This window comes from Myodes glareolus, chromosome 8 (assembly GCF_982192425.1).
Source record: "Myodes glareolus chromosome 8, mMyoGla1.1, whole genome shotgun sequence".
Taxonomy (NCBI): domain Eukaryota; kingdom Metazoa; phylum Chordata; class Mammalia; order Rodentia; family Cricetidae; genus Myodes; species Myodes glareolus.
In genome coordinates, this window is record NC_142033.1 from 4,753,790 (window position 1) to 4,777,853 (window position 24,064).

General features: G+C 38.9%; 1 pseudogene across 1 annotated transcript in view; it reads left to right on the forward strand.

Annotated features, from left to right (window-relative positions):
- LOC125408668 (ATP-binding cassette sub-family G member 3-like) overlaps positions 1-16,100 on the forward strand; it is a 53,589-nt pseudogene extending 37,489 nt beyond the window's left edge. Inside the window, exons 11-16 of the transcript XR_015738519.1 lie at positions 3,442-3,531; positions 4,965-5,089; positions 7,718-7,872; positions 13,131-13,220; positions 14,020-14,105; positions 15,891-16,100. The product of XR_015738519.1 is annotated as an ATP-binding cassette sub-family G member 3-like (transcript). The remainder of the gene's footprint in view (positions 1-3,441; positions 3,532-4,964; positions 5,090-7,717; positions 7,873-13,130; positions 13,221-14,019; positions 14,106-15,890) is intronic.
- The last annotated feature ends 7,964 nt before the right edge of the window (positions 16,101-24,064 follow it).

Sequence of the window (24,064 nt, forward strand, 5' to 3'; positions counted from 1 at the left end):
CATAAAATAGTCCCTCACAAACTTTCTTTATTGACAGTAGTCACTGATAAGAAAGGAGCCTCATACAGGAGGCAATATGTCTGTCCTAACAGCTGACTCAGAGAGTTATAATTTACTAGTTCTTTACTCTAAACGAATTACTAATATTCTGTGTTTACCCTTCACCTTGGTTTCAACTAACATCAGGTCATAGCCCAGGAAATTAACTGTTTATACAGGAAAAAGGGCTGAGTCACTAAAACTAGCTTCAAAGAGAAAAATTCTCACCTGGGCACCCTGCCTGAGTCAAAAGCAAGGTCCCCAAAAGAAATTACCTTTAACTCAGTCAGTTAGATGCTAATGCAAATCAAGCCTGCAAATTAGTATGGATACCAAATCTGCGTTCCTAGTCATAGGGAAACTTCACAACCATACCCTCACTGAGACATAAGGTGCCTCCTTGCCAGATCCACAGGTTTCTTGTGACTGTGAAAATGCATGCTTGATACTGTTGTTACCACCTATGGGATTGTTAGCTTGTCTGTATGCCTGTATAAACTGAAAGCTTTGTTTAGATTACCCCTCACCCTCATGCCTTATGTCTTACTCGCATATCTTATGTTTATATCTTATGCCCATAGGCTTCTCCTTCTTCTTCCTTCTTTCATATTCCCCCAAGGAATAAAGAAACATGCAGGAAAAATGTGCCTGCATCAGTCAGTTCATTCTACCTCTCAGATTTCATTCCCAAGCCAATTTTTGGCTTCTCATAGAAGTCTTGTTCTAAACCAAAAGGAGTGCTGAGGCTGATACTCAATAGCTTCCAATAAGTCCTCATTCCTCTGTCTCCCAAGTTCCAGGGACTCTGGAGGTCTTGTTTCCTGCTCTTCTCAGAGTTTTACCTCTTCTCAAGATGTCTTTTTCATTTTCAGTATTTTGCTTTAATGTGACCTTTGGTAGATTACAAAATGGAATTTTTCTTTGATGTAGGAGGAAACTTGTCTTCAATAAGGTCCTCCCCCATCTAATCTGGCTATCTAACCACCACCATGTACCTAGATAGAGTCACTGACCTCTGACTGCCAGTTGAAAAGGTGTAGCAGGCTGTTAAGACCCAGTCATGCCATCTGTCTTAGAGGAACCCGACATGTGTGTCTAGGAAACACATAACTACAGAGGGCCTTTTACTTCCCCTTCCTCCTGCTTACCATCCCCTACCACATGAACACAAATTGTTTCTTCATAAATAAACATGACTGAACTAACTTTTTGAGCTCTTTGGAAACCATACTGAAAGTTAGTTGTCATATTTTAGGGATAATCATGAAGGCTTTAACAATGTGTCTACAGTTGAAATTTGTAGGTCTCTAATAAGCTTTTTGAGTGGAAATTCCCTTAACAGTATCACGTTTTTCATTTTTACTCTTCTGTAAATCAACACAGCCAACTGAATAAGAAAACTCCTTGGAGTTTTATTTATCCTTATGCTTCTCTTTCTACATTAGGAATGTTGCTTACTAACTTTGTTAATTAAATCTAAGTGATTGCTTAGGCTGCCATGATTAGATAGCACAGGTTCAGGGGATTTAAAAGTAAATGTGTCTTCACACTGCAGTGTGAGATTCTGAGGTGAGGATTCTCTCCCAGGCTCTTCCTTTCAGGACACCTTCTCTCATCCCTCTCGTGGCAGACCCTGCAATGCTGTTTCTTCCCATTAAGAGGACACAGAAGACATTATGGGGCTCTATTCTCATGATTTTATCTAAAATTAATTAACTTCTAAATTACATACTCTAGGATCTGATGTAAGATTCCCTTTTGTATATGTGTTGTTTTTATTCGTTAATGAATAAAGGAGCTGCTTGAACCTATGACAAGAGAGAATAGAGCAAGGCAGGAAAACTAAACTGAATGTTGGGAGAAAGAAGGCGGAGTCACTGAGACACTATGGAGCCACCGAAATGAGACAGATGCCAGAACATTGTCAGTAGGGACATGACCTTGTGGTAAAATATAAAATTATAGAAATAGGTTAATTTAAGATGTAAGAGCTAGGAAGGAATATGCTAAAACTGTTGGCTAAGGAGTGCTTTAATTAATAAAGCTTCTGAGTGATTATTTTGGGTCTGAGCTGCCAGGAATCTCTTTCCAAGCTTCCTCAGGTTTTGTGTGAATTTGACTGGCATACTTTGGCACACCAATCTGTTGGTGGAGACTGTTCGCTCATTTCCCAGTCTCTCAGATCCAAAATGATCACTCAGAAACTATACAAATTACAACACTGTTTGGCCAATAGTTCTAGTGTATTTCTAGCCAATTCTTTTAATTAATTGACTAATTAATTATTTTTATTAAAAATTTCCTCCTCCTCCCCTCCTCCAACTTCCCTCCCCTCCCCCTACTCCCTCTTCCCCTCCTTCTCTAGGTCAAAGAGCAGTCAGGGTTTCCTACCCTACGGGAAGTCTAAGGTCCTCCCCGCTCCCCCCAAGTCCAGGAAGGTGAGCATCCAAACAGACAAGGCTCCCGCAAATCCCGTCCATGCAGTATAATCAAAGCCCAGCACCATTGTCCTTGGCTTCTCAATCAGCCTCTACCGTCAGTCACATCCAGAGAGTCCGGTTTGATCACATGCTCCATCAGTCCCATTCCAACTGGCCTTGGTGATCTCCCATTAGATCTGTCCCACCCCTAGCCAACTCTTACATATTAAACTAATACATTTATATTATTTTATATTTTGTCACAAGGTCATGTCCCTACCAACAAGGTTCTGACATCTGTCTCCTTTGGGCAGCTGCATGGTGTTTCACTGACTCTGCTTTCTTTCTCCCAGCATTCAGTTTAGTTTTCTCACCTAGCTCTGTCCTGACCTATCATAGACCCAAGCATCTTCTTTATTCATTAACCAATAAAAGCAACACATATACAGAAGGGTATTCCACATCAAGGATCATTACATTAAGTGTCATTATCCAATTGTTGGATTTTAGAGGACCCACTTCAATTAATACATACCACTGTGGAGACATAGAGGAAAATAGCTCATGGGACTACATTCTGACCTGTTTAACCAGAACAGTTCTATATTTTTCTTCTATGTTTTAAATATTTATTTTATTTTTATGTGTATGAATGTTTGTTTGCATGGATGTGTATGCATCATGTGTGTACCCTGAGACCTATGGAAAGCAGAAGAGGGCATCCTATCTGCTGGAAATGGAGTGACAGAGGATTATGATCCACCATGTGGGTGCTGGCAACTAAACCTGGGTCCTTTGCAAGAGCAAAAAGCACTCTTTACTGCTGAGACATCTCTCCAGTATTGTTTCTTTGTCATCATCTTCTTTTTTAAAAAAGAAAAATCTATGTGATTTTATGTAATCTATAGAACAAACTCTTTTGTAAAGAAAGTATCCTAATGTGAATTTGCTGTTTGCTTTTGCCCCCATTCTCTCCCTGCAGAGCTGCCTTGCTCTTCTTGCTCACAAGCTTTGAATGTATCACAGGCATGACTACAGGGGAGCTCTTCATGATTGACAGGGATCGCTTTGTGTGAGTAAGCCTTGCTCCAGAAGCAGGCATCAGTGACTGGTGATCAAGCTGATTATATTCATCATTGGATCTAGAGTGTTATCTCATGAAATACCAGTATTTTTCCTTTTTTTCTTTTTTGTTTAATTGAAAAGTAAACAAATTATGAAAACTTGTCTTCATCAATGTTCTGTCACTAAGTGTTTTGAAGTATGTAAAGAGATTACTAATATTAATGAAGAAATAGACGGGAAACCAAGAACAGAGGGGCCTACTGTTCAGTAAATGTGTCAAATTTGGGATGTGGCCTTCAGATCTTAGTGCTGCACACAACACAGTAGTAGGGTACTGAAAATCACAGGAAATTCATAAAACCCCAGAGAAGGATGTCAGGGGTTTCATAGAGCTTGGGTGCAGTGGGCTCAGCAGCACTGGAGCTGGAGACGGACAGCTGCACAGGAATCAGGGTCCTCTTCTTGATGGAGGGCTGGAAAGAGCCAGACAACAGCAGTGTAGAAATGTGCTGTTTTATCTCCTGTGTTTTTCAAACATTCAAGAAATTTTTCCTGGTGGCCTATGCTCAGAATTAACTGTTCTTAAAGATGGCCAAGATTTGCCTCCAAGTACTTGCCAAGGTGAGGGGTTAACACAGAGGAACTGAGGGTCTCACTCAGTTGGTAGAGTGCTTACTGTGTGCATGAAACCCTGAGTTAGAGTCACAGTACCAGAAAACCCTGAGAATGACTGTATTTCTGTAATGCCAGCACCTGGGACTGGGGAGGAGGCAGGTCATTGTTGCCTACATATCCAGTCTGAGGCCAGCCTGTACTGGTAGTCTATTCTCAAAAAGGAAAACAAATATTAGAGATACAATGAAGACATTGGGATGTGAAGAACTTGGAATTTAGAATGGCTTAGAGAAAGATACCAGGAAGAGAAGATTAGATTTGGTACTGGTAAGAATTCATGGTTATAAAGTGGGATTATTGAAGGAATACATATGTCCTAAAGTGAGAGTAGCGGAAGAGAAGGATGTAGTGACCTCAGAGTGACAGTGTCACCTTCTTCATAAGAACTGGAAGGAGAGAAGTCTCCATGACCACTTTCTGGTGTGAAATATGAATGAGCTGTTTCTCAGCGAGCCAGCTTCAGAGGGGAAGAAACTCTGGGGGGAGTGGGCACATCAGGTTATTTCCCTGGAGGGCTGTTGTGTGCCCAGAGTGGACAAAACAGGGGAGAGTTCTCTGATAGGGAGAATCATAGTGAGAATGTCATAAGGATGATGGCCTAGAGATGCTGGTCCCTAAGATGGGGACATGTATGGGAGTCAGCCCAGAGCATAGGGTACATTGTCCTGTGAGGCTCTCTGTGGTAGCAGAAGTCAGGGTAGCCAGCATCTCCCCTGTGTCTTCTGGACTAACTAAGGATGTATAATGTGATCTTTGTTTTCCTAGACATGAGCATACCAGTGGATACTACAGAGTGTCATCGTATTTCCTTGGGAAATTGCTGGCTGAGCTGGTGCCCAGGAGGTTATTCCCAAGTATTATATTTACTGTTATAGTATTCAGCATAGCAGGTAAGCGAAAAAGCAAGAGAACGCATCTTTACTCTTGGGGAGGGGGCATGCTTTCGTTTGTACAACTGCGGCGAGTCTAAAGTAGAAAAGTATGAGTAGAAAAGCTCATCTCACTGTGTGCCATCAAATCAGGAGTTCAGTGTGAAGAGATTCTTCAAGACTTGTTCACAAAATACTACAAAAGCTCTTTATGAAACTGTGCTTTTACTAAAAGATTTAGTGTAGTGTAATGACTTAATAAGTATCTCGCACATTTTAGACAGTGCTAAGTGAGCAAAATCATTAGAGGCATCCTTCCATATATATTGAAATATAATTTTCCTTTGTGTGTTTGCCTCTCTCTCTTTCTCTCTCTTTCTTTCTTTCTCTCTCTCTCTCTCTCTCTCTCTCTCTCTCTTTGTGTGTGTGTGTGTGTGTGTGTGTGTGTGTGTGTGTGCGCGCGCACGCGCGCGCACTGAGTGCAGTTCCTGGGGAGGATAGAAGAGGATATCAGATCCTCTTTAACTGGAGTTCAGGAGAATGTGAGCCACCACGTCGGTGCTGGGAACAGAATCCAGGGCCTCTGCAATAATAGGAATGCTTTTATTCAGTGAGCCATCTCTCTAGCCCAGCTGTATATTTTCCTGTATATGTGTTTCTGTTTAATTATCTCTATATGTTTTTAAAATATAGAAAAGCAAATAATATGTCATACATATGTAGGTGTGTAAAAGTACTTAAACATATACAGTGTGTTATGCTAAAATCTTTCAAAGAGGCTACTGAATTTGAGGTTTGCTGAAATTATATAATATATATAATAAATATATATTTATTTGAAATATGTGCAGAGATTCATTTGTTCATTATGGTTAAGCTTAAACCTAGACTAATTGTTAAGAATTTCCATACATTTCAAGTACACACATATACACACACATGCATATACACATACATAAATGCACACACAGCATACACAGACAGACATAGACACAGACTGGCAGACATATACTCTTACACAGACACACACACTCACATATGTTCTTGCACTCAAATACATACTCTCACACACACTTTCTCTCTCTCTCTCTCTCTCTCTCTCTCTCTCTCTCTCTCTCTCTTACACACACACACATACACACACACACACACACACTTTCAAATATAAGCACTGATAAAGTTTAGACTTTGTTTTATAGGAGACTGATTATTCAGAGCCAGTCATTTAGGCCATGGGATGGTTACAGAAAATGTGCTTGTCCTGCAAGCCAGAGAACCTGAATTTGATAACCAGATTTCATAGTGGAAGAGAGAATCCCTCCAGAAAAATGTCCTTCAACTCCACATGTACAACATGGCACATACACACCATGGCACATACACAGCCATACTCAGACATGTATCATGCACACCATGACAGTAACAATAACTTTTAAAACAATCAGACAAGGAGCTCAGCTTCCCCAGGCTCTAACCTGTGTCCTTGTGACTATTATAAAACACAGGACTATGCAAGTCTCATAACATTAGCTTCATAAAGATTACAAATCAGCTTGTGAAACTCATTGCCTTTCTCCATAGCATTTGTTTGGTGATTTCCTAGAAAAACTAAAGTTGGAGGCAACCTCCTGTCATCTAGATATTAAAGCCACCGCAAGGTTGTTTTATCCTTTTCTTATACAGCTTGGAGTATATGAAGAAGGGAAGGCAGGGCAGGAACCTGGAGGCAGGGAGTGAAGCAGAGGCCATGGAGGAGCGCTGCTTACTGGATTGCTCCTGATGTCTTTTTCAGGTTTATTTTTGATAGAACCCAGGACCACCTGCCCTGGGATGGCATTATCCACAGTTGTCTAAGACCTCCTACATAAATCATTCATGACGAAAATTCCCCCACAGGCTTGCCTACAGTTCAGTTTAATGAAAGTCCTTTTTTAGTTGAGGTTCCCTCTTTCCATAATTCCCTAACTCATGTTAAATTAACAAAAACTAACTGGCACAGTTCTGATCTGATTTTGTTGTAACTAAGGCAATTATAGTAAACCCAGGGAAATGAGGACAAGAATGTTTTTTATTGATATTTCTCCTGTAAGAGAAGAAAGCATAATTTTGGCCAGTTGTATTGACTGGAGCTGTACACATCAGGATCTCATAAATTCCTCATGATTATGTATAAAAGATCCCATAAATTGCTCATAATTATGCACAGAGGAGAATAGACTTTAATATGGGAAAGTGCTTGTGGCAAGTACAAATATAAAGCCATATAATGGGGCTGTAGAAATGGCTCATTGGTTAAGAGCACATGCTGCTGTCTGACAGTCCCCAAATTTGATTCCCAGTACCTTCATCATCAGGCAGTTTTCTCTGTCTGTAACCTCTGATCTGATACCTTCAAAGGCAACTTCACACATATGGCATACATTCCCACAGACACACATTATAATACACATGAATTAAAATAGAATAAATCTTTAAAAAATAAGTCAATTTTACATAGTCACATGGAAGGAAACAATTAATTAGAGCCAGAGTAGTAGGGTGGCTCTAAAATTGTTTCTAGTCTCTTTGAGAATTGAAGTATTATTTGAAAACTGTACAATACCCTGGACTTTAGTAGCTGGACTAACCCCACTTTTTTTTCTTTCTAAGGAATAAACACAGATGTGAAAGGTTTCTTCACTATGATATTTACTGTCATGATGTTGGCTTATTCTGCTAGTTCCCTGCCACTGTCTATAGGAGCAGGGGAGAATGCAGCAGCTATACCAACACAATTCATAACCATATATTTTGTGTTCACTATGGTGAGTATAAATTATTTTTTTCTAAAAAGAAAATATTCCTTGTGTTGCTTCTTGCATATGTAACCTGCTTGACACATCAGGACTTGGGACTTGAGGCTTTATACTAAAGCGTTTTATAGTCTGTAGAAGAGACGAGCTTCTTTTTTCCTAGGCTTTGTGGTTACTGCTCTGATGTCAGTCCTATGATGTGGTTGACATGCCCTTTCTTGTGAGCCTCTTATCAGACATTTCTTTGGATCATATTACAAAATCATAATAAATTATAACTTCAAGACAGTGGTGTGATTGATCCCCCACAACAAGAGAGACTGCTATCTTCCTTTCATGTCAGTGTGAGAAACTTGCCTGTTGTTTTAACCTCAGAATAGGTGATTTGGTTTATTCAGTAGTCTCTAGTGGGAAAACAAAAGTCATGGTCAATGTAATTGTTTATCACCAGGAGTCCATGTCAGGGCTCAGTTGTTCTGAAAAGTGATAGAAATAGTGGAAGATTCCAGACTATTAAATACTAATCTGTCTCCAGGATTAGCACACTTCTGAACATTGTCTATAACTGGTTACCCAGTCTTAGTCTTTCATGCCCATGAATTACACACTTAACATAAATGAATCAATTGATTAGTGGAACTAGATTCAACATTTTCTCAAAAAGCCTATCAAGTAAATAGAATGATTGATGTAGTGTGTTAATATTCATGTTCTTTCTGCTAGTGCAAGAGCGTAGTGTAGCTTGGCAATGGCAGATTATGCTATTGAGAAAGTACTAACTTGTGTTTTTATTCCTATTTATATGGCCATATATGTATGGTCATCCAGTATTGTAAAACTAAATATGTTATTAATATTTTTTTGTTTGAGGGATTCTTAAATGTACATAAAGTGTTTTGATGAAGTCCATGACAATTTCTTTCTTCCAAATTCTTCCCTGTGGCATTTTGAATGAGAAATGTCCCCTAAGGCTCAGGGACTTGAGTACTTCTTTCACAGTGGGTGGTGTTGTTGGAAAGGTTCTGGAACCATTAGGAGGTAGAGACTTGATGGGGAAAGTCTATCCCTGGGCAGGGGGAAGTATTTTGGGTGTTCATAGTCTCATCCCTCCTCTTCTTCCCTCTCTGCTTTGCACTCTCCAATTTTCTTGCCTGCTGCCCGCTGCCATGCCTCCCTGCCAAGATGGCCTCTTACCATTCTGGACAGGCTCTAAGGGGACACATTCTTAAAGAAAACTGTCTCTCACCTACTAGCAACCACCAACTGACAATAGCTTCTCAGGTAGGGGTAGGACTTCATGTCCATCTCTCCCTCCATGCAGGGAGTTTGTCTGTCCTGATCTTGTACAGGTGATGCCCATGCTGTCACAACTGCTCTGCACTCATATGTGTCACTGTCCTGCTGTGAAAGGAAAGCACTGTCTTGTTGTAGTTGTCCACTGCCTCTGGCTCTTACAGTCTCTCTAGCCTCTCTTCATCATGATCCTTGATCCTTGGGAGGGGGAGTGATATCCAGATGTCCCATTCAGGGCTGGATCCTCTGTTCTCTTTTTTCTCTGTATGTTGAGCTGTGGTGGGTCTGTGTTAATCACTATCTCCTGCAAAAGGAAGCTTCTGTCTTCTTGATCAGAGAGGCCAGGTGGGATCGAGAAAGCAAACTCTGACCAGTCTATATTTTATAAGAAATCCATGGGGACTCAGGCTATAGGTAATAGAAAACAGAAGTTATAATTGTGTGGTATTTGTGCTGGTCAGTTTTTTGTCAATTGACATAAGCCTTGGTCATAATGAAGATGGAACCTCTTCAGGAGTTGATGGCATATGCCCAGGATCAGCATGGTCTATAGGACATCCAGGACTACAGAGAGAAACCTTGTTTCAAACAAAACAAAACAAATAACCTCTTTTTAAAAAGTATTCTTTCAAATTCACTTATAGACAATTGTAGGGGAGAATGTGTTCTTTTATTAATGATTGGTATGGGAGGTCCCAGCCCTCTGTGGGCAGTACCACACTGGGAAGGTCATCCTGGGCTGTAAAGAAAGCAGTCTGTAGAAGCCATGGGTACCAAGCCAGTAAGCAGCATCCCCCCATGGCCACTGTTTCAGCTCCTGTTTCCAGATTCCTCCCTGAGTTTCCATCTTGGCTTCTCTTAAGGATAGACTGTGGTCATGATGGCAAAGCCAAATAAACCTTTTCTTTCCCGTACTTTAGGTCATGGAGTCTTCATCACAACAGTAGTAACCAAACTTAGCTGGAGCCTACACACGAGTGTGCCGATGAGGAATATGTGTTAATGATGTGTTACGTGACATTAGAGAAAAAGGGATGTGGATATCATTAAAAAAATACACATGGGAGATCTGAACTCAAACCCTTTGAAGGAATCCAGATGAACTTCCACAAATACCAAACAAACAAACAAAAAGCAAAAGAGAACACTTAATTATGCACTGGTAGGAATTCACCACCTCCTCAGATGGAGAGACATGAACGTTATATTTCTCCTATGTTGGGGTATCCACAGGACTTCCCACAAAAGAAACTAAAATCAGTTTCTCTTCAATGGTATCGAGGATCTCTCCTCCACTTCTCCACTTTGCTTTCAATTAGGTTACAAAGTTTTCATCCAGACTCCTCTGCTAAAATTTATAGCCCATGGTTTTCTCCTTGGGAACCAAATACTGCTAAAAGACTACAAAACAAATTGAAAAGGACCTGGGAGTTCCCCCTTGTTGTGATATTAACCGAAAGGACAATTTAGAAGGTTAAAGAGGTGGGTCACATTTCATCCAAATAAAAAGCTTTTGACATCATCACCCAGGGGAAATAGTCAGTCTCAGTACAAAGAAAATGTTTAAAAGTAACATTCAAACATCTTGTTTATTATTTACATCATGACAATAAAAACTTGTCAATGTAACAAAAACAGCTTTTGAACAGTTTTTTTTTTTTTGATGAGTATCTAGTCTTAACCTTACCTAGGAAACAAAATATACATATAAACAAACAAAAACCAGAAACCTTTCTCTGATGAGCAAGTACAATTATCCCCTTTGGATCATCCAGGCAGCCTTTAAAATTAATTCCCAAAAGGACCTTAACAATCCCTCATAACCTAAAGGACATGGAGTTCGTAGAGATCACTCTGTTTTTACCTTTGCTAAATGTGCTTATAAAACTGACGTAGAGACCTGAATACTTGGGTAAACTGTAGAGTGCATGTGCCCAAGAAGTGACAGCTACACCTGTGAGGGAAGACATGCTCAGGCTCAAGGATCCTTTTTTTGAATTGGATCGTGGTTCTACCCGAGCAAATGGCATGTTGTCCTCTTTATGAGAGAAGGATACATGGGGTAGTAAAGTTTGCTGGAGCCAGTTGTTCTTGTTCTCAGATGTGCAGGTAGGCCCACTGAAAGCCTCTTATCAATAGGTAGGATTCATTGTTACTCACACAACAGGGGCATGGATTCTGTCACCAATGGGTTGTGGTGATACCTTTGACAAGTGTATTGTTGATGTTGAAGATTGTTTCCCCAACCTGGCTCTTTTTTATTTCCATGTTTAATTTAGTATTTTTCTAATTTCTATGAGTCGCATTGAAATTTTGATGAGGATTACATTGAATCTGTTGATTGCTTTTGGTAGGATGGACATTTTCATGATTCTTATCCTTATGAATCTATAACCATGGGAGATCTGTTTATCTTGTATTTTTTCAGTGTCTTAACTTTTTATTGAACAAGTATTTCATTTGGTTAGATTCCACTTTTGAGATTTTTGTGAATGAGATTTTTTTCCCTCATTTCTTTCCCATTATGTTTGTAATTTGTACTTTGAAAAACTCCTGACTTTTAGTGTTTGTCATGGGGTTTTATTACAAACAAAGGAAAGGAACTGTGGTATGGGAGGACCTTCTGTCTATGTATTGCTTTTATTGGTTAATGAATAAAGAAACTCTCTTGGCCTGTGATAGGGCAAAAGAACAGAGTGAAGTGGGGAAAAGTAAAGTGAATGCTGGGAGAAAGGAAGGTGAAGTCACAGAGAAAACATGAAGCCTCCACTAATGACAGACGTGCTGAAACTTTGCTGATAGGCCGTGACCTTGTGGTGATGCACAGATTACTAGAAATGGGTTAAATTAAGAGGTAAGAGTTAGTTAATAAGAAGTTAGAGCTAATGCTTTAATTAACATAGTTAATTAATATAGTTTAATTAATATAGCAGTGTTTTAATTAATATAGTTTCCTTGTGATTATTTTGGGGCTAATATAGCCAGGCAGCCAGGAACCAACAAGCAAGAGACTTCCCTTTCCCTACAGAACTGAGACAACTGGTTATTCTATAGAATTTGCATATGAGAGAACAACTTATGAAGTCAAATGTTGTATTTTTCTGTATAAGCATTTGGCCAGGTGCAGTCTGAATGCATGCACACACAGTCACTCTTTTGTATTTAAGACTGTATAAGGCAAGTCTATTGTGATCTTCAAGACAGTACCTTGTTCATCTTCATTCATCATTCATAATATCTACATAAATTAGAGATTATAAGGACTCCAAAGAGGATTTTAAATATGTAAGATGGGTGTATTTAAAGTTAAAGAATGTTCATAGGTTGCCTGCTGTTGGGGGAGGCTGCTTGTTTGTTTCCCAATCACCCAGACTCCTGAAATAATCACACAGAAACTGTATTATTTAAATCACTGCTTGGACAATCACTTGAGCATATTGCTAGATAGCTGTTATATCTTAAATTAAACCATTTATATTATTATATATTTTACCATGAGGCTCATATTCTACCATCAAGGTTATGGCTGGCAGCTCACATATTTCGCCTCTGGCCGCTACCTGGCACCCCCTGACTCTGCTTTCTTTCTCACAGCATTCAGTTTACTGCCCCCCACCAGCTCATTTCTGCCCTATTATAGTTCAAACAGCTTCTTTATTCATTAACCAATAAAAGCAACATATATACAGGAAGACTTCCCACACCAGCCTACCATTTTAAAGACTGCATAATATCTGTAAGAGGTGTGTCTTCTGTGGAGAAAGGATAAAAAAAAAAAAAACAACAGAAAAAAAAAACCACAAAGAGCCTTGGCCCTGCAGAATGAGGAACTATGTTTAGAGCTAACTGTAAGAACATCTTAAAAAAGTGATCTGAGCAGAAATCATCAGAAGGATGAAAGGTCTTGAAGAAGGAAGACGTTGACTAGAATTCAAAGTCACTGGACTGGTCCTAATTAGTGGTTCTGTCCTCTGTAGTATATCACAGGTCTATCACTACATCCAGAAGACTTTCTACCTGAGATCTCATGGATTCAGCACTTTAGCATTCCACATTATGGATTTACAGTAAGTTGTCCTGTCTGTCACTGTATTTGGGTTCTCTAACTGTTGCAAATGAAATGATTCCCAACCAAGTCTTTCCCTAGATGTAATCTATAATCAGATGCTACCCAGGATTTGTCTTTCATGAGAAAATAACGAGAACTTTCCTGATGGTTTTAGCTAAAGGTCGGTGAGTCATCTGGGATTTTCTCTGGTCATGTAGTATTTGACAGAAACAAAGAGTAAGAAGAATCCCAGAGTAAAGGGAAAAAGTAGATGACATGATGAAAAGCAAACAGTTGTGATTATAATCAATAAGGAAATAAGGAAAGATCAGGGACTAAGATATTTGGTTTATATCAGGTAATTAAAAGAAGTAGAAACTATGCAATATCCAGAGTCATACTGGCTTTGCCAAGCTTTCTCTGCAGTAAAATGTGTCTCAGTAGACTTTCTTACTCTAGTAATCACAACTGGTTTTGATGAAAACAAACAAAAATTTTACTATAAATCAATGGTTTGGGTTCAATTACGATGTTTATGTGGTTATGGATTGGGAGAGAAGCAGGAACCTGGGGGTGTCTAGTTAGAGAGTCCACCTCTTAGTCGTTGAGAAACACCATCTTGTCAATCCTAAGCCTCCTGACTGTGGGGGAGGGGACTGCTTTGTTGGACAAACTGAACTTGGTGGGATTTGTTTGTTTAAAATTATTTTTGAGAATTACAGTAAAGATTGAGCTTGAATTTATAGCTGTATTTATCCTTTGGAAACTTATGGAAATGTTAAACTATTTGCCTTTCCCTGTTTCTGTTTGTGTTACAGGCTTTGCTGCACAATGAACTCCTGGGACAAAACTTCTGTCCAGAACACAAAACAGCAGAAGTCAGTAGATGTCAGAACTTTGTAATGTAAGCTTGAGTTCAGTGTCACTATGGGGACATAGAATGTTCCTAGGGTTAGAGCAGAAATGAATCCTTTCAAGATTAACTCTGCCCTGTACCCATTCCCCAGAGTGAGTCATTGTAACTAAAGCACAGGGGGCTCTATTTCCATCCTACTGCTCCATGGTGTAGAAAATGTGCAGAAAGGGCTTTGGGGGCCTTTAAAAATGGTTTTGGTGCCTTGATTGTAGATTTGAGTTCCTTGTTTCAGACCACTTGAGTTTGACATGGGCTACTCTAATAGTTTACAGGGCATACAGTTTCTACATGTATAGATTTTGGTACCTGTGAGCAGAGCCCAAGACTGTCAGGCCAGCAAGGACTGTAATGAGTGAACTTTGCCTGCCAGATTTTACAGTATTTCCCTGGAAGACTTCAAGAAATCAAAGACTGGTGCCTGTGAGTGTGTTTGTGTGTGTGTGTGTGTGTGTGTGTGTGTGTGTGTGTGTGTGTGCGTGCGTGCACGTGCATGTGTACATGCACACATATGTGTAGGTACAGTATCTTATCAGAAGACTTGTCCTGAAATGAAAAACACGCATTTCACTATGTTGAGATGGAAATGTTATTTTTGTCTAATGCCTTGAAAATACCTTTGTTTTCTAAGATTGTTCTTATTGATTTGATTTTTATATATAAATGAGAGGAATATGCTGATTTGTTAAACTCTCATGGATGTTCAAAATAATAATGAATAATTTCAACGCAAATTTATATTTGAATTACTGATAAGAAAATGGGATAATATCTTATTTCTGACATTTTCTTTCTTCTGATATGGTTTGGCATCCTTCTAATATAAATTCCTTAACAGTTCTTATCAGGAGGACTTGACTGGGTAAAGTGAAAGCAAGGGGAGCCATCCACAGTCTTCATACTAACAAAACTATTGTTCTTACAAGAAGAAGAAATCTTCCCTTCCAGTGATTTGGGAATTGCTAAATCCTAAGAAATACAAGATAATGGAGATACATAGGGATGGAGACACAAAAGACTGGAGACAAACAGGGAAGGAGATACACAGAGATGGAGACACATAGGGATGAAGATATACAGAAAGTAATTGTAGTTTATCCGGAACTTTTGGAACCAGTTGCTTTTCTAACCTGTGTCATGGCCCCTGAATCCTGCTGTGCTCCACCTGCTATGCAGGCTCTGCCTGTAGCCCTGGGCTCCTGGGGTTGTTCCATAGCTGAGCATCCAGGGAGGTCACTGCTCCGCTAGTACAGGATCTGACAGCAATTGATTGAATCCTGTCAGGAACCCTTAGTCTCCTCTGGTCCTTGGTCTAGAATTTGATGCTGTGTTTGTTTGTTTGTTTGTTTGTTTGTTTTGCATGACTGTGTGCTGAGTCAGCAGAATTGCACAAAGCTTTGCTCTCTTAGAATGTCTGTGAGTGTCACTAGGAAGCTGCAGTTTTCCTCTTCAGGAGAAACAAGTCCTTTATCCGTCCCTGCCTTTGCCTCTTGAAGAGAGCAGCATTGTAGATTTAGAAATGAATGGCAAGGTGAAGACTACAAAGTTGGATCTTAGTGTGAGTCTAAACTCAGCTAAGTTTACTAAGCCTACTTCCTCTAGATGTAGCACCTACACCTCTTTGCATGGTTTTTGAAATTAAGCGACCTGATTCAAGTAGTTTAGATTGACATAATATATAACAAAAGAGTAAGTATATCATTATATATTTAAAAGGAAGTAACAGTGAATGTATGAATAAATGTTGATATTATTTTTGTGTGTGTTCAATTACAGATGTACTGGTGAAGACTTCTTGACAATCCAGGGAATTGATCTCTCATCATGGGGCTTCTGGAAGAATCATGTGGCCTTAGTTTGTATCATGATTATCCTCTTATCAATTACCTATGTACAATTATTAGCTCTAACAAAAAAGAGACATTTTAAAATCACTCTTCCTCTTTCTTTGAGTTAAACTGACATTAAAAAAAAACTAAAACTTTACCAGTGTGTGCTCATATCTGAGGAAACGTAGATGGCACCTGAATTACAGGAATTTGGCTCACCAGAATGCAAGACACTGATTGTGATTATTTGATAGGCAAGGCCCTGACAAATTTGGCCCCAGAATAGCTCTTGCTACTGCTGTGCCTTTACATGTTTGCTGCTGTCACTGTTCTCTGGTGTGTGACATTGTGTGAATGGGTATCAGGGAATCCCTACTACCTTTAATGTAGTGTTATTATCTCATGGAAATATCATGGTCTATTAGGCAGTTATAATGAATATGATTTCCTATTAAGTTGTATTGTTTAAGTAATTATTTTACAGTATAGTGTTAGTTTAAATAGAATTTTGATGATTAAGAGTTTTTGACAAATGTAATAAGGAATTAGATAGAGCTCAGTTTAGTGGAAAAATTAATATAGGCAAAGGTAGGATATAGAAAGATGCTATAAAATAGTCCCACTAGTTCAGAATTGAGTATAATAAAGGGTTCTTTATTTAGGGGTCGACTCACAGATCACAGTCTTCTGCATGAGAGGGGAACAGGAACTGAATCCAGTAGCCAAGAGAGAGTGTGAGAAATAAAAAGAGAGAAAGGAGAGAAGGACAGGGAAAGGGAAAGAGAGAGAGAGAGAATGCACTTTTCTAGTATCCAAGACCTTGCCCAACCTGGCCTTGCCCAACCTGATCCAGTATCTCAAAGGCCATTGGCTGAAGGAGTTTCCCCAGCAATTGGATATAGTGTTGCCCCTGTTAAAACAGGGGCTGCAGAGGATAGAAAATAAGACAAAGGAAGTGTAGCACAGCTGGGTCTTGTGAGTTTGTCCTGAGGAGCCCTATATACTATTGTTTAGGTATATAATTAAGGAAAACAATTGACTCAAGTTCTTTGTGATATTGGGAAATATATTCTCAGGTTTCAGTGTGCATTAGAGCTAAAACAAACCCTTCAACAGTTGATTTGATTTAACTATAAAACAAAGAATTGGATGGTTAGTTAAGATAATTGGTCATCTGAACTATGAGAATTGAAACTAATAACCTCAAAACAACCTAAATGCCCCTAAACTGAAGAAAGGATAAAGAATATGTGGTACATTTATACAATGGAGTACTACACAGCAGAAAATAATAATGACATCTTGAAAGTGGCAGACAAATGAATGTATCTAGAGAACACCATATTGAGTGAGGTAACCCAGACTCAGAAAGACAAATATCATATGTGCTCACTCATAAGTGGATTTTAGACATAAAGCAGAGAAAAAACAGTCTATAATTCATAGTCCCAGAGAACCTAGTCAACAAAGAGGATCCTAAGAGAGACATAAATGGATCTAATCTACATAGGAAGTAGAAAAAAAACAAGATCTCCTGAGTAAATTGAGAGCATGGGGGATCATCAGAGAAAGAGTAGAAGAGGAGGGGGAAGGAAGGGAGGAGAGCAGAGAAAAATATATAGCTTAATAAAAACAATAAAAATCATAATATAAATATAAAAAATGAGCTTTTGTATAAAGTAAGACTGTTCACTATTTGTTTTCTGTTATACTGTAATTCAGCAATGAGTATAATTTTAAAGCTTACAAATGCAACACTTTGAATCCTAGGCTCAGATTAATGTTATTAAATATTGCATGTTAGTTCATTTCATTGATCATAATCATGAGAGACAGTAAATCAAATTTTTTGACCTGAAAAAGGAGAATGTATTCTAGAAAATGTTTCATTCCAAAGATCATTTTTATCCATTTCCTCATCTTAACTCTGAGAATATAAGATATCACTCACCAAATAATAGCCAATATATCCTTTATTGACCATTATCAGGTCCATAAAAATATACTGATTCTGTTTTAAAAGCACAGTTCTAAAACATATTATAAAAAATATATTATGCTGGGTGGTGGAGGCACACACATTTTATTTCCAGAATTCATGATGTGGGATTTCCCTCTGTATGCTGTGATTGCCATTAATGAATAAAGAAACGGCTTTGGACCTATAGTAGGGCAGAACTTAGGTAGGCGGGGATGACAGAACTGAATGCTGGGAGAAAGAAGGGCTGAGAGAGACGCCATGGAGCCACTGCCAGAATCAGACATGGTGAAACCTTGCTGGTAAGCTGCTGCCACATGGAGATACACAGATAAATGGAGATGGCTTAAAATAATATGTAAGAATTAGCCAATAAAAAGCTAGAGCTAATGGGCCAAGCAGTGGTTGAATTAATATAGTTTCTGCATGATTATTTTGGATCTAAGCTAGCCAGGCAGCTGTAAAAAACAAGTGGCCTCCCTCCAACAGATTGGCAATTATGTGGCCAACTAAATCCACTTAAAAACCTAAAAAAAGCTTGAAAAGGAGCACTAGACACAGAAAAACAAAGTTTAGCCTCATTTTTTTCAGTTGGCTGTGTGATGCAGCTCCCTTAAGGGAGGTTTTTCTGATTTACTAGTAGCAAATAATAATGATAATAATAATAATAATAATAATAATAAAGCCTCACTATTTTGAAATGCCATTTTTTTGGATCTTACTGCCAGCATGACCTCTGGCTCTTTGGGGAGATGGAGCATTTGTATGGGGTTTGTGAGCCAACTGCTGCAATTTGCTTTATGGTAGCATGTACCCCACAAAGAAAATGCTTTGCCCAATAAACAGCAGGAAGCAGTTTGGAGAAACTACACCCATATTCCCAAATATTTTCCATAAATATTTGTTTACATTTAAAGGGGGATATGATATAGATATGAATAATTTGCATTGGTATAGACCTTGGTTTATTGATACAAATTTTAGGTCAATCTTGTTATATGTATATTTCTGCTCTTAATTAAGGTCTTTTGATTGTGTAGTTCATTTAAAAAATGTAATGTATAATTAAGAAATATAGGTTAATAGATAATCATCTATAATAGTCAAGCTTGTAGTCCTGTTAGTTAGATTTTCTAGATGTATAGAGATATATTTCAGCTAGATAGGTATTCTCCAAACCTTTCAGAGACCTTCAGAGTATGGCATTTAAAATCTTTAAGAACTTAAGACTTTTCATGACAATGAGACATGTCTACTCCTGGCAGCACCAATTTCTTCAAGAGGAAGATTGGCATTGAAGAGGTTCCTTATGAAGTTGCTAGCCATTTGGGCAAGACACTGCTCTTGCCTGGACTGCTTAACTGCACATACAGGACCCACAGAGAAATGATTGCTGAACTTGCCTAAAGGTGAGATTGTCCTTTGGGGTTCCTGCTACATGAAAGAGTTTGTCAGACATTCTGCAGGATACAGAAGAAAGTGTCTGACAAATTGCCAATATAGGTGGAGCGTCTTTGAAATATTCTGCTTCATGGAAAAGTCTGCTGGATACTATGGGCCAGTAGGCTGCAGATGGATGCCCCAATGTTACAGAAAAACTTTAGATGACTATCCAGGTAGTGAGATATCTCTGTCAAGTTAGAGTTTTGTAAATTGCTTACAATATACTTCCTGTTTACTTAGGTAATATTAAATCCTTATCAAGTCTTTGATGGAGTTGAAGAATAGATATACAGTTATAGTTATAGTTTTCCTTAGTTATGATAAAAGATAAAGTAGATATAAATATTGTAACTGTAATTCTTGCTTGATACCTGTTTTGGTATATGTAATTTTACTATGCTAAACTTAAAACCTTCCTTTTTATTTAAAAGAAAAGGAGAGGTGATGTGGGATTTCCCTCTGTATGCTGTGATTACCATTAATGAATAAGGAAACTGCTTTGGACCTATAGCATGGCAAAACTTAGGTAGGTGGGGATGACAGAACTGAATGCTGGGAGAAAGAAGGGCTGAGAGAAACGCCATGGAGCCACTGCCAGAATCAGACATGGTAAAATCTTGCTGTTAAGCCACTGTCATGTGGTGATATACAGATAAATGGATATGGGTTAAACCAATATGTAAGAGTTAGCCAAAAAGAAGCTAGAGCTAATGGGCTAAGCAGTGATTTAATTAATACAGTTTCTGTGTGATTATTTTGGGTCTAAGCAACTGAGTTGGTGTAGGAGCTCCTTCTATCTATGTGTTGCTTTTATTGGTTTATTAATAAATAAAGTGCTTGGCCTGATAAGGCAGGACATAGATAGGCAGAAAAGACAGAACTGAATTCTGGGAGGAAGAAGGCAGGGTCAGAGATTGCTGCCATGGAGCCAGCCGCCAGGTCAGACATGCTGAATCTTTCCCAGTAAGCCACAACCACGTGGTGACATACAGATTATTAGAAATGGGTTAAACTAATATGTGAGTGTTAGCCAATAAGAGACTAGAGATAATGGGCCAGGCAGTGTTTAAGTGAATACAGTTTTTGTGTGATTATTTTGAGTAGAGCAGGACAGAACAAGGGGCCCCTGCACCCCTCACTACACTGAGTTGTTGGGAAAAACAAGTGGCTTCCCTACAACATATTCAGGAGGCAGAGGCAGGCAGATCTTTGTGAGTTCAAGGCCAGTCTGGTTTACAAGAGCTAGTCCTCGTACAACTAGGACTATTACAAAAAGAAACTTGTCTTAAAAAAAAAAACCCACGCCCAAGACAAACAAAATAACTTCAAAAACCTATGTTACTTCTAATGTTAAACCAAATCAAATCAAAACAAAACAAAACAAAACAATGAACTTGGTATGGAGGGCCATGCTTGGTGTCATCACTTGGAATGTGGGAAGAAGAGTGTTCAATGTCGTTATCACCTAGATAGTATGTTTGAGGCTACCCCGGGCTACAAAAGACTCTATCTCAAAACAAATAGACAAATGGAAACACATGATGAATATCATGATCTGTGCCACATTGGGCTGCCATATGTTGGGAGCCACCTTTTGGGGTGACTTTTGCCAGACTCCTATCCATGGTGTGTTCATACATTCCAGGGGAGGGATGTGAGGATTAGAAATGTTAGGTAGGAGGAAAAGAGATTTTAAAAAAAAGCAAAAGAGAAACACAGGAGAGTATCAAAAGGGCCACTCAGTGACTCTTGCTTACTGAGTCCTGAGTACTGATTACTGAGTTCTGAGTTCACCTATGTTTACTTTTTCCATGCACTTTTATACACCAATACAAAAGAGGAAAGAAAGTAAGTGATTACTCTAATATGATACAAACAACAATGAGAAGAGTTACTTGCTTCAATACTGAATGAACTCAAACTCTCTGACCTTCAGACAAGGTGGAATAGGCTCACATTTTTGGGACCCCCACAGATGAGTGACCATAAAAGCATCTTTGATTAGCTCATTAAATAAGATTTATGGATGGTGTCTTAGAGTTCCTTTTTCGATGGAAACCACTGAAACAAACAAACAACAACAACAAAAAAACAAGTTGGGAAGGAAAGGGTAAATTTGGCTGATACATCTCCATCACTGTTTATCACTGAAGGAAATTAGGACAGAAACTCAAGTAGGCAAGAATCTGGAGGCAATAACTAATGCAGAGACCGAGGAGGAGTACTGAAAGAGTACTGCTTGCTGGATTTCTCCAAATGGCTTGTTTAGCCTGCTTTCTTATTAAACCCAGGACCACCAACTTAGGGATGACACCACCTGTGATACCTAGGCCCTCTCACATTGATCACTTACTAAAAATGGCTTAAACTCTGATTCTATGAGGCACTTCCACAACTGAGTCCCCTTCCTTTCTGAAGACTGTAGCTTGTGTTAACTTGTATAAAACCAGCCAGGTCAGTCAGATAATTCTCTGTGGTTCTGTAGTGGTTCAGTAGTCTTGACTGGGTCTTTGGCTATAGTTGCAGTAAAAAGACAGGGTTCTTGTGATAAGAAATGGCTCTTGTGGCATTTCAAGGGGGATTCTGGAGTGGGATTCTGAGACACAGATGTTGGGGCCCTGCCTTGTACATTAGTATGTAAAAACTACCTCTTAGAATAATTACCCACTCCTAGATATGCTAGTTCCCAAGATCCTTTGCAGCCCTAGAGATTATAGACTGTGGTTTAGTAGCTGCTATATCTGTATCATTAAAGGTCTTTATTTCCCTTGGGTTTATTTAATTTATATTCATAACTACTTCATTCAGGCTTTTTCTATAACAGGATAGTACTCATCACTAATATAGGTGATTTTAAATATCTTACAAATTAATGTACAATGTAATAAAAAGTACAATTTAGTCTTGGTGCAGACTCAGTGTGCCCTTATTTCTTCCTGTTGTCCCTTTCAGTGTTCCTTCTAGTCTATCTTCATTTCTTTCTGACTGTTCTGACCTACACACTCCCTCTAGCAGAAACCCACAGCTTCTACAACTAGGTAGTACTTAGGTAGGGGACTTTCAATTTCCTTCTTGTCCTCCATTCTGGTCTTTCTAGACTTACCTCCAGTCCTGCTGCAGCCTGTCCACATGTGACACCCTACCCACCAAGCCTATCTCCCCTCCTTAGGGACTCATTCTTTTGTTAATGAGCCAAAGAACTCCAAGTTCTTTCCTGCCACCTTGTCAGTATTCCCTTCTAGACAAGCTCTGTTCCTTTGTGAGTATTGCCGACCTGCAGGACAGCTCTATACCAGGATCCTTACACTTCTCAAATAGGATGGAATATAGGGACCACATAGCTGCCACACATGACCAGAAGAAGAGTGGGCTGCATCAATCAAAACAACAGAACACATACCTAACATATACAAGACAGGATAGTTATACCACAGAGCACTTAAAATGTTGTAACTCCAGGTTCTTAGATTCATGTGCAGAAAATGAGAACACGACCAACCAAGATGTACATCTTCTAGAAACCATCAACACTTTCAAAACCTGAAAACTAATCTGCCACAAGAACCATCTAGAATACTCTTGTGTATAGCTCCAGAGGCCTCTACATACTACTACAGGACACTTTCTCATCTATATTCTCTGCTGCTCTATAACTATAGCCAGAAATTGGGAACCGATTTTGTGTCTATCACCTGACAAATGGATACTGAAAATGTGGTACAATTACACAGTGGAACATTATTTGGCTGTTGAATGCATCTGGACTCACTTATTCTGAGTGAAGTAACCCAGATCCCCAAAGACAAATACTGTATGTTTTATCTTATATGTGGATGTTGACTTTTAAGAGTTAGACATGTATGCTTTTATTTGCATAACCTTAGAAGTAAGGAAGCTGGTTAGTGACCAGGGGGAATAAGGGGCTCTTCCAAAGGAAGGATAAGTAAGAGTATAAAGTTATAAAGAGATAAATAGAAAACCAGAATGAGGTTAAATGGAAAGGAGTGGGAAGGGCAAGATAGAGGAGGAAAGAAATAAGGGGCACTGACACTTAGGACCATTTGAAAACCTATGTGGAAACTTATTATTGTAGAAGCAAGCACCCTATAAGTATGTACATATTAAAGGAATAATGATGTAGTCACCTCCCATGCTTTTGGGTAGTTAGAACTAACATAGAACAAAAAGCAATCTCAACAGAAGCAATATACAGATTCAATGAAATGCCCATCAAAATCCCAGAAAAAATCTTTACAGACCTTTAAAGAACAATATTCAAATACATATGGAAAAGTAAATAACTCAGGATGGCTAAAACAATCCTGTACAATAAAGGAACTTCTGGAGGCATCACAATCCCTGACTTCAGTCTCTACTACAGAGCTACGGTACTGAAAACAGCCTAATATTGGCACAAAAGCAGGAGAACCAAAGGAATTGAATCCAAGGCCCAGATATCAATCCACACATCTACAAACACCTGATTTTTGACAAAGAAGCAAAAAATATGATATGGAAGAAAGAAATCACATTCAACAAATGGTTCTGGCATACCTGGCTGCCAACATGTAGAAGAATACAGATCAATCGATGTCTATTGCCATGCACAGAACTCAAGTTCAAATGGATCAATGTCCTCAACATAAAACCAACCACACTGAACCTCACAAAAGAGAAAATAGGAAATACACTTGAACACA